This window comes from Phoenix dactylifera, chromosome 4, assembly GCF_009389715.1.
Source record: "Phoenix dactylifera cultivar Barhee BC4 chromosome 4, palm_55x_up_171113_PBpolish2nd_filt_p, whole genome shotgun sequence".
Classification (NCBI taxonomy): domain Eukaryota; kingdom Viridiplantae; phylum Streptophyta; class Magnoliopsida; order Arecales; family Arecaceae; genus Phoenix; species Phoenix dactylifera.
In genome coordinates, this window is record NC_052395.1 from 17,409,256 (window position 1) to 17,420,809 (window position 11,554).

Consider the following 11,554-nt stretch of genomic DNA (forward strand, 5'->3'; position numbering starts at 1 on the left):
AGAGTGGGGCCAGAAGCTCAGCCGGCGGTGCCGAGGCGAGAGGAGAGGGAGGAAAGAGGACGAGAGAGGCCATTGCGGATCGGCGAGGGTTGGTGGGAGGGAAGACTCAAGAAGGATCTAGAGTTCGGGCTCAGAGGGCTTCGGGCCTTGAGGAGGGCTGTTGAGGGCGACGAGAGACCAAATGCAGCGCTCTGCATCTTGCCTCTGTAACTCTCTCCTCCTCTTTGTAAAGAAGCCAAGTGAAATGGGTAACTCGTTTGGCCAACTTGCCAAACCTAATAGAGTTTCAGAGAGAGACAATTCTAGAGTTTCAGAGAGAGAAAGGTAGGGAGTTACAAGTAGCTGTTACAATAGACTGTAGTTATAACAATCTTTAGTTATAACTACTATAACAGAGAAGAGATGAGCTTGTGGGAGTTTAGTGGGAAAAACTTCATCATGTCCAAATCTCCTCTGGGTCCTTAGCTCGTGAGGCTTTTGGGAAGAACTCGGAGTTGTGTTGTCTGCACTGTTGGAGGGAACTAGCCAGTAGGAGCAGGTGAACTAACACCCCCCTGCAAACTGATGGGGAGATGACACACCATCAGTTTGGCTCGCAAGAAACTGAAATGAGCTGCAGAGAGACCTTTTGTGAACACCTCAGCTACCTGATCTTGGGTGGCAACATACCGAACCGTAATGTCTTTATTCACCACCTTCTCCCGAATAAAATGATAATCAACTTCAATATGTTTGGTTCGAGCATGGAAGACGGGATTTGATGCAAGAGCAAGAGCACCAATGTTATCACACCATAAGATAGGAGAGGAAGATAAAGGAATGTGAAATTCACAAAGCAGCATCCGAAGCCAATATAGTTCGGCAGTTGCAAGGTCCATGGATCTGTACTCGGCTTCCGTACTGGAACGAGACACACTGGTTGTTTCTTTACACTCCAAGAGAACTGATCAAGGAATACACTATAGCCACTAGTAGACCGACGATCATCAGGGTTGCTAGGCCAGTCTGAATCACTAAAGGCATGTAACTGAAGGGAAGAGGGTGAGTAAAGCAAACCAAAATCAACAGTACCCTTGAGATAACGAAGAACCCTCTTGGTGGCAACCCAATGTGGAACTCGAGGGCTGTGCATGAATTGACAAAGCTGATTAACAGCATAGGTAATGTCTGGACGAGAAATGGTGCAGTATTGGAGAGCACCAACAACTTGCCGATAAGCAGTAGGACCTGGCAACAATTCACCAGTAGCCGCAGAAAGCTTAGAACCAGAAGCAAGGGGAGAAGCTAATGGTTTGGCACCAACCATCTTTGTCTTGATCAACAGATCAGTGATATACTTAGTCTGTCTCAAATACAGCATGATCGAATCTCTTAAAGCTTCAATGCCCAAAAAATAGCTTAAGGGGCCGAGATCTTTCATACGAAAACAGGACTGTAGGTGATGTATGAGGTCTGTAATAGCAATAGAGTTTGAACCAGTGACAATTATATCATCAACATAGACCAACACAAATAGAGAGACCTTGTTGGAGTGGAAAGTAAATAAGGAGTAGTCAACCGAAGATTCAGTAAATCCAAACTCCAGTAATTGCTGAAACAGCCTCCGAAACCAAGCCCTTGGGGCTTGTTTAAGGCCATAGAAGGATTTGTGAAGACGACAGACGAAATGTGGGTGAGAGGAATCAACAAATCCTCTCGGCTGTTTCATGTAGACCTCCTCGTCCAAGACTCCATGAAGAAAAGCATTGGATACATCCAACTGTCGGATTGGCCAGTGAAATGAAACCGCAAGAGCCAAGACAAGACGAATAATAGAAGGTTTGATGACTGGGCTGAAGGTTTCATGGTAATCCACTCCACTTTGCTGATCAAATCCCTTAGCGACTAGCCGAGCCTTAAACCTTTCAATACTGCCATCAGGTCGTCGTTTGATTTTGTAAACTTATTTGTTGTAGATAATGCAATGATCTTGAGGGTGAGGACATAAGGACCACGTCCCATTTTCCATTAAAGCATCAAATTCTAGCCCCATAGCAGCACGCTAATTAGGATCTGATACTGCTTGTGAGAAGCAAGTAGGCTCAGATTCATTGAGAATGCTAGAAAGAGCCCGAAGAGGATGACGAGTGGAGTAGAAGGCTTGAAAGTTTGGGAATTGTTTTGGTTTAGAATGACCTGTGTTGTGACCGAGTTACAATAGTGTTTAGATGTGGAGTAATTGGAGGAACATGATGAGCAACAACCTGATCTACCTGAGATGTAGTGACAAGCAAGATATCAGAAGAAACAGAGTCAAGAGGAAGAGATTCAGAGGTAGAAGAGTCGGCGACTGCAGGAGGGATAATAAGAGGGATTGCTAGAGTGGTAATGAGTAAAGGAGTGTTGCCGGAAGAAGTGCTCCGTATGGTAGTTGAATGCAGACTCCCATCCAATGCTGGAAAGCAATACTCATCAAACACAACATGGTGAGAAACAAACACTCTACCAGTGGAGAGATCTAAACACCGATATCCTCGTTGATTATTAGAATAACCCAAGAAGATACATTATTTGCTACGAAATGTTAGTTTGTGGGTATGATAAGGTCGTAAGAGAGGAAAACAGGAGCAGCCAAAAACTCTCAATTCAGAGTATTTTGGGTGCTTCTTGTGAAGTAAAAAATAAGGAGATGAGTTGAATAGGACTGAAGAAGGTAAGCGATTACTTAAGAAGACTGATGTTTGGAATGCATCAACCCAGTATTTTTGAGGCAGATGAGATTGTGCTAATAAGGCAAGACCCATTTCTTGTATGTGGCGATGTTTTCTCTCAGCAATACCGTTTTGTTGGGAGGTATATGGACATGTAAGCTGATGGTAAATGCCATGTTGAGCCAAGAATTGAATGAACTGGTTAGATAGGAATTCACCTTCGTTGTCAGTTTGCAATTGTTTGATACAACAGGCAAAGAAATTTTCAACAAGAGATTTGAACTTTACAAAGATAGCAAATACATCGGACCTATGACAAAGTGGATACAACCATGAAAAATGAGAAAAATCATTAACAAAAAGAACATAGAATCTGCAACCACTGACTGATGGTATTGGGGATGTCCAAACGTCTGAATGAACAAGGGCTAAAGGAACTGTAGACTGACGTGTAGAAGCGATAAATGGGAGATGTTTCGCTTTGCCAAGTTGACAGGAAGAGTAAAATCCCATTTGAGTTGAAGACTTACTAATAGGAAGAAGATTGAGACGTAGTAGTCGGTCTAAAACAATCTTCGATGGATGACCTAACCTCGAATGCCAAGTATCAAGTGACGTTTTAATATCTAGACTGACAGTAAAGCATTTGAATTTGTTTGGGGAGTACTGCTGACCAATAACTGGATAGACTGACAATTATTATCTAGGCAAAACCTATTGACTGAAAGTAGATTTGCAGAGGCATTAGGACAATGTAGCACTTTGGAGAGTTTAAAAATGGAATTTCTAGCATGAAGAGAAGAGGAACCAACACTTGTAATTGGCAAACCTGAGCCATTTCCAACAGTAACAGTATCAGTCCCTTGGAATGGCTGTTGGTGCACGAGATTGGTTGCTTTGGAAGTGATATGTGCATTAGCTCCGCTATCGGCATGCCAGACTTGATGATCAAATGCTGCATTTGCTTCAGCAACCATTGCTGTAAGGTCAGAAGGTGGTAGACGGCCTTGATAGGAATAATCGAACCTGTGATAACAGTCAAGAGTTGTGTGCCGTGGCTTGTTACAGATCTGGCACACAGGAACTCCAACATTCAGGTTGGAATTTAATTGAGAAGAACTTTTTGGTGACCTGTTAGCAGGAAGTCCAGTCATGCGTTGTGGAGTGCTTTGTTGCTGTTGAGATCGAGATATGGTGGCCTGGGGTTTTGTCTTTCTTATGAAGATAGGGGCCTTTGGTTTCACAGCTGATAGAGCAAACTAGACATTACTGGAATAAAGAGAGTTGTTCTGAATCTCAAGCATGGATTCATAACTTAGCAACTTGGCTTGAAAGTCTTCCAATGGAAACTCTTTATCTCGAGATGCAAAGTTGAATGAGGTAACAAATGGGTTAAAAGTTGGATGCAGTCCCCCAAGAACATACCTGCAGCAGCAAGTTGATCAGCCAAGGATTTAGCATGCTCAAGATATTCTATACAAGTCTTGTTGGTTGGAGAAAGAGTCTGAAGTTGTCGCCGAATATGAGCAAGACGGGATCTAGATTAAGAGGAAAAATGTGCTGCAAGAGCACTCCATACCTGTTTGGATGTGTCTAAGCCATAGACAGTACAGATCAACTTCTCCGAAAGGGAAGAAAAGAACCAGCTTAACAAGCACTGATCCTTCTTGTGCCAAACAACAAACAACGAATTTGATGAGCCATTAGCAAGAGCTATGGGAGGACATGTCTCAGAGCCGTCCACTATTCCCGATAGATCATGACTTCTGAGTACCGGCAGGAACTAAGATCTCCAAACAAGGTAATTGGAACCATCCAGTTTCACAGAGATGAGCTGTGCAATGTTGGGTATGATAAATGGTAGCGAAGTATTTGAGGTGAAGGAAGTGGTTTCGGAAGTGGCCATTAATGTAGATTTTGGAAGCTAACCCAAGGATCAAGCGTTAGCTTGATGCTCTGATACCATGTAAAGAAGCTAAGTGAAATGGGTAACTGGTTTGGCCAACTTGCCAAACCTCATACTTTTCATTCACGTATTTATAGAGTTTCAGAGAGAGACAATCCTAGAGTTTCAGAGTAAGAAAGGGAGGGAGTTACAAGTAGCTGTTACAACAGACTGTAGTTATAACAATCTTTAGTTATAACTACTATAATAGAGAAGAGATGAGCTCGTGGGAGTTTAGTGGGAAAAACTCCATCGTGTCCAAACCTCCTCCGTGTCCTTGGCTCGTGAGGCTTTTGGGAAGAACTCGAAGTTGTGCTGTCTGCACTGTTGGAGGGAACTAGCCAGTAGGAGCAGGTGAACTAACACTCTTCTCCTCCCCGCTTCTGTGTATTTTAAAATATACATACATCAGAAACAAAAGACAAAAATATTCTATGCGAAGATCTCGTACGTGGCGTGAGTGTATGCAGTTTAGCTTGTCTCAAAATCTTTTGTTTATGCTTCATCTCTTTTCTGTCACATAAATATAATAGACTCAGAGGCTTTAATGGTAGCACTCAAATATCATATTTTAAGAGTCCTAATGATGATAACAAATATATGGTTGTATCTATAAACAACCTCCCGCCACATCTCTTGCGGAAGGCATCAAACTCCCATATGGGGGGTGGCCTCAAGGCTTTTCTAGCACTGAATCATGTATCTCTTTTAGCGAGAGAATGATAACACATTATATCTCTTAAACCATTGCACCTCACTTGGATTGACTGCTATTTTATAATTGCACCAATCAGCAGTGGAGGGCTAGGTGTTTATTCCTTGCTTACGAGGCGAGAGCTCCTTGCTGCCAAACACGTAGTCAGATATCTCCTTAAGCCTGGGAGTCTTTGGAGCACTTTGATGAGGGCCAAATATGGTGCACGATCCTCAGCGCTCGACTTCCAGACTAGGCGACATAGTCTCTTCATTTGAAGGAAGATCTGTGCCGCGCCCTAGTGGTGCTCCCCTTGATCGGGTTGGCTGTTCGTGTGGCCAATCTATCAATGTGGTGGATGACAGATGCTGAAAGAGCAACCACCTGGGTTGTGGCCTATTATGATCGATCTAGAGAGCGTAGCCGGTTGCAGAGCTTGTGACTTGATTATCCAGAGGAGAGGAGATAGAACGAGAACACCATTTGGCATGCCTTTGGGTGCAGCTGGCTGAGAGAGTCCTAGCGCTATCGATTGCCACTAGGAGGCTACTAACAGGATGGTTTGGGAAGCGACTGGCAGGTCGAAGATCAGTGCTCAAGACCTTCAAGGCTTGGTTAGCATTGAGGCAACTCGACAGATTGACGGTGGTTGAATTTGGAGGCTATGCATCCACCCTCGTGTTACCTTATTCATCTAGAAGGTGGCATCAAGTTGCTTACCGATCAGGAGAGTGTTAGCTAGAAAGGGATTAAGGATCAATTCTGCTTGTGAGGGATGCCTAGAGGTGGAGGAGTCCATCGCTCATGTTCTATGTGAATGCCCGCGGGTGATTCAAATTTGGAGGAGGGCTCTGGCCATTTCGAGCATGCCGCAGTTCTTATCCTCGATTGAGGACTTCCTCAGCTGCTTGAAGGAGTCCTTGTAGAGAACCATTATTGCAGATCAGGGTGTCAGACATGTTTATGTGACCTACCACATTTAGTTTGACAAAAACGCCCGCATTTTTGAAAATAGAAGGATGCATTCAAGCATCGTGGTGGATAGAACAATTCTGCATGCTTCTGAAATTACTTAGTCTACTGCTCTGGTTTCATCTAGGATGGCTAGGGACATCTAGGACTCTCACTCCATTTTTATAGCGACTCAATTTGTTTTTGTCTCCCGGGATCCCCTACCTCTTAGCTTTCTTAAGGTGAACTTCGACAGCAGTGTATCTGATGGCAAAGGTAGAGTGGGTGTAGGCTTTGTGGTTATGGGTCATGACTCTAGACTAGTCACGGTTGGGGGTCGCCACATCTTTGATACGACTATCTTTGGAGCAGAGCTGAGAGCTGTCTAGAAAGGCCTCCTTATGCGAGGCTCGTCTTGGGTGTGGACAACATCTATCTTAAAGGAGATTCCGCCACGATGATCGAGTGATCCAAAGTCGGCATAGGATTGGCGACGGATAGCTACTGCTGCGAAATATACACAGATTATCAAAATGTTGTGGCACTTTTCGGGCCATTCATATCTATCGGAGGGCGAATAAGGCTGCTGATTGTGTCACCTCTTTTGTCATCCAACATTCGGTGAGGTCCTATGGGAGAATGATGCAGAACCAGAATGAAGTCAATTTGAAGCCATGTAGGAGACTTTGTTTTAGATTTGGTTGAGTCTTGTTTAGAGTCCTTGTTTAGTTTAAATTGGGTCCTAAATTATGTTTGTTTCAGTTTTAAATTTGGACTTAATTAGGAGTTCATTTGATTAGAGTTTGATTAGGGATTAGGGTGAGTCATGGCCATAGTTTGGGTGCCGTATATAGGAGTTGTAGAGGGGGCGCCGTCCTCATTCTTTGATCAATTGTTTTCCCGTGAAAGAAAGAAAACCCTTGCAAAGCTCTGTTAAGAGCCCAAATCCCTTATTCTTTCTTTGTTTGGGTGATTCAAGCCAGCAGTGGAACAGAGGGTCATCATCTTCTCCACGCTTCCCCGCATCATTTGGTATCAGAGCGAGGATTTCCCTGGCTCGATGGCAGATGACGGTGTGGCGGGTGCCCCTCCCGGTGATGATGATCAAGGGATGCCGGCGTTGTGGGCGGCCGTCAGCGGCTTGGAAGGAGCCGTCCGTGACATCCAACAAGCCCTTCAAGGCATGCGCGTCGACATCAACCGGGAGCGATTGCAAGATTGTGAGGATCTCCCTCACGGTCCACCGGTGCCGGCACGGGATCCACCCCACCGGCGTCGGCGACAAGTTCTTCCAGAATCGTCCGACGAGGAAGAAGAGGAAGCGGTCTACGGGGCGTTTGGTGGACCGCGACTACACCCCGGTGATTACAACTTTGATAGGGGCGAACGGGCCGGAGGAGCCTTCGGGCGGCGCTTTCCCGACGGAGGAGCGGCTGACGACGGCAGCAGGGGGCAACGTCCACGGAGGAACCGGCCTGGGGTGTTCGACCGCGGGTTGCACGTTGGAGGCACAGCCTTTGGTCGGCGAGTCCCTGCGGGAGACGGGGTGTACGTGGAAGCTGAAGAAGTCGGTGGGCAGCGGCCATGGAGAAACCAAGATCCTGCGGGCCGAAGGCACAATGAACTCGACCGAAGACCTCGTGTTGGGGGCTTGGGTTTTGACGGCTGGCTCCCTGATGAAGGCGTAGTTGTCGACCAAGCCACTGAGCCACGACCACAAGTGAACAGGGTCCCTGCAGGAGAAAGGAATGCAGAACCCATGGGGAACAGGCTCCCTTGGGGTGTTCGGGACAGAGGCTCCCCTGATTTCAGATTGAAGGTGGATCTTCCTGCCTTCAGTGGTAATCTTCACATTGAAGGATTTTTGGATTGGTTGGCCGAGGTAGAAAAATTTTTCGACTATATGGAGATCCCAGATCAGAAGAAGGTGAAGCTGGTCGCGTATAAATTGAAGGGAGGAGCATCTGCATGGTGGGATCAACTGCAACATAACCGTCTACGGCAAGGGAAGATGAAGATCACCACCTGGCGCAAGATGAAGCAACATCTGCGTGGTCGTTTTCTCCCGCCTGACTACGAGCAGGCGCTCTACCATCAGTACCAGAACTGCCGACAGGGCCCCCGGACGGTGACCGAATACACTGATGAATTCAACCGCCTCAATGCCCGCAACAACTTGTCAGAAATAGAAAATCAGCAAGCGGCAAGGTACATTGGTGGGTTGAAGCCAGCCATCCGAGATCAGGTGGATTTATATCCGGTGTGGAGTCTGACGGAAGCTACAAGTTTGGCCTTAAAACTTGAGGCCCAGGCGACACGGAAGGCACACCAATTTCAGCCCATGAATCGTGCATCGTCCTTGCGCCCCACCATAGCAAAGCAGAAGACTGTTGAAGGGGCGGCCACCACAAGTCAACCACCACCGACGTCCGCGTCAAGAGGAGCCGGAAATTTCAGCAAGCAACAGGCGGCTCCAAAAGGTAGTGGCAACCCCTACGAGAGACCCATGCCTATAAAATGTTACAGATGTCAGGAGGTTGGGCATCGGTCTAACGAGTGTCCGAGGCGACGGCCAGTCCATGTAGTCGAAGCTGAGGATGAAGAAGAAATGCCGCATGAGGAGGATCATGAAGAGGGGCAGACCGACGATGAAGACGTCGAGGTGACGGCGCCGGATCAGGGAGTTCCGGCCTCCATTGTAGTTCACCGAATTTTATTTGCCCCGAAGAATGAAGAAGAATTGCAACGCCACAGCATCTCAAAACTTGCTGCACTATCAACAGAACTGTGTGCAACGTAATTATTGACAGCGGCAGCAGCGAAAACATTGTTTCCTCCGCGTTGGTTCGTGCGATGGGATTGAAGACAGAAAAGCACCCGTCTCCTTATAAGATTGGATGGATTAAAAAGGGAGCTGAAACGAGAGTAGAGGATGTATGCCGAGTGCCATTGTCCATCAGAAGGTACTACAAGGATGAAGTGGTGTGCGATGTGGTAGATATGGATGCATGTCATGTTCTACTCGGGCGTCCATGGCAGCATGACACAGATGTCACATTCAGGGGCCGAGACAACACATACTTGTTCCGATGGCAGGGTAGGAAAATTTTGTTGGTGCCTATGAAAGAGAAGCTTACCCCCAAAACTTCTCAAGTGGAGGGGAAGTCTTTCCTTGCAGTTTCTGGTGCGCAGTTCATGGCGGAACTCAAGGGGGCTGAAGAGGTTATGGTGTTGATTGTTAAGGGGACGGAGATGCCTATCCTGCAGCAGGTGCCCGAGGAGTTCAAAGAATTGTTGACAGAGTTCAAAGACATCACTCCTGCAGAATTACCAAATGGACGGCCTCCCATGCGAGATATTCAGCATCATATTGATTTGGTGCCCGGTGCAAGTCTCCCCAATCTGCCTCATTACCGCATGAGTCCCAAGGAGAGCAAAATTCTGCAGCAACAAGTTGAAGACTTGATCAAGAAGGGGCTGATCCGGGAAAGCATGAGTCCATGTGCGGTGCCTGCACTTTTGACGCCGAAGAAGGATGGGAGTTGGCGTATGTGTGTGGACAGCCGTGCGATCAACAGGATAACGGTAAAATACTGGTTTCCCATACCCCGTTTGAATGATATGCTCGACATGTTAGAAGGAGCCAAGGTCTTCTCCAAAATTGACTTACGAAGCGGCTACCATCAAATCCGGATTCGCCCTGGTGATGAGTGGAAGACGGCATTCAAGACGAAGGATGGGTTATATGAGTGGATGGTCATGCCTTTTGGCCTATCCAATGCACCGAGCACCTTCATGAGAATAATAAATCAGGTACTAAAATCATTTATTGGAAAGTTCGTCGTCGTCTACTTTGATGATATTTTGATCTATAGTCGCAATGAAATTGAGCATAAGAAGCACTTGAGAGCAGTTTTGCTTGCTTTGCGGGAGAATTAGTTGTCTGTTAATCTTAAGAAGTGTCTTTTCGTTACAAAACGCTTGGTGTTCCTGGGATTTGTTGTTGGGGCTGATGGCATACAGGTTGATGAAGAGAAGGTAAAGGCAATACGGGAGTGGCCGATTCCTACAAATGTTAGCCAAGTCCGCAGCTTTCATGGGTTAGCGACATTCTATCGGAGTTTCATTCAGAACTTCAGTACCATCGTCGCTCCCATCACCGAATGCATGAAGAAGGGCCAATTTCAATGGAAGGAGCAGCAACAAGCAAGTTTCGAACTGATAAAAGAAAAGCTAACTTCTGCACCAGTACTCGCATTACCGAGTTTTGAGAAGCTATTTGAAGTGGAGTGTGATGCTTCTGTGGTCGGCATAGGGGCTGTTTTGACCCAAGAAGGACGGCCCGTGGAGTACTTCAGTGAAAAACTTAGTGAAGCACGGCAAAAATGGACAACCTACGAGCTAGAGTTCTATGCCATCATCCGGGTGTTGAAGCATTGGGAGCATTACCTTATTCAAAAAGAATTTGTTCTGTACAGCGACCATCAAGCCTTGAAGTACATCAATAATCAGAACAATTTGAACCGAATGCATATTCGGTGGGTAAGCTTCTTGCAAAAATTTTCCTTTGTGTTGAAGCATCGGTCCGGGCAACAGAATCGAGTAGCAGATGCCCTGAGTCGACGCAGTGCTTTAATGACTACCATGCAGGCAGAGGTTGTGGGGTTTGAATACTTGAAAGAGTTGTATGCAGGGGATGAGGATTTCAAGGATGTATGGGCCAAGTGTACAAGTCATCAAGCAACTGGAGACTTCAACATTCAAGATGGCTATCTATTTCGGGGCAATTCCTTATGTATACCCAGATCCTCATTGCGAGAGAAGCTGATTAGAGACCTTCATAGTGGCGGTCTTTGTGGACATATGGGTCGGGACAAGACCATTGCCAGTCTCACGATAAGGTATCATTGGCCGCAGCTGAGAAGAGATGTTGGGAAATTTATTCAAAGGTGCTATACTTGCCAAACAGCGAAGGGGCAGTCGCAAAACACTGGATTATATATGCCTCTACCTGTGCCAAATGCTATTTGGGAGGATCTATCGATGGATTTTGTGTTGGGACTTCCCCGAACACAAAGAGGAGCCGACTCAGTCTTCGTGGTGGTAGATAGGTTCTCCAAGATGGCACATTTCATTCCTTGCAAGAAGACATCAGATGCATCCCACATTACAAGGCTGTTCTTTCGGGAGATTGTTCGTTTGCATGGGGTACCACAATCTATAACGTCAGATCGGGATTCCAAATTTTTGAGTCACTTCTGGCTTACTCTATGG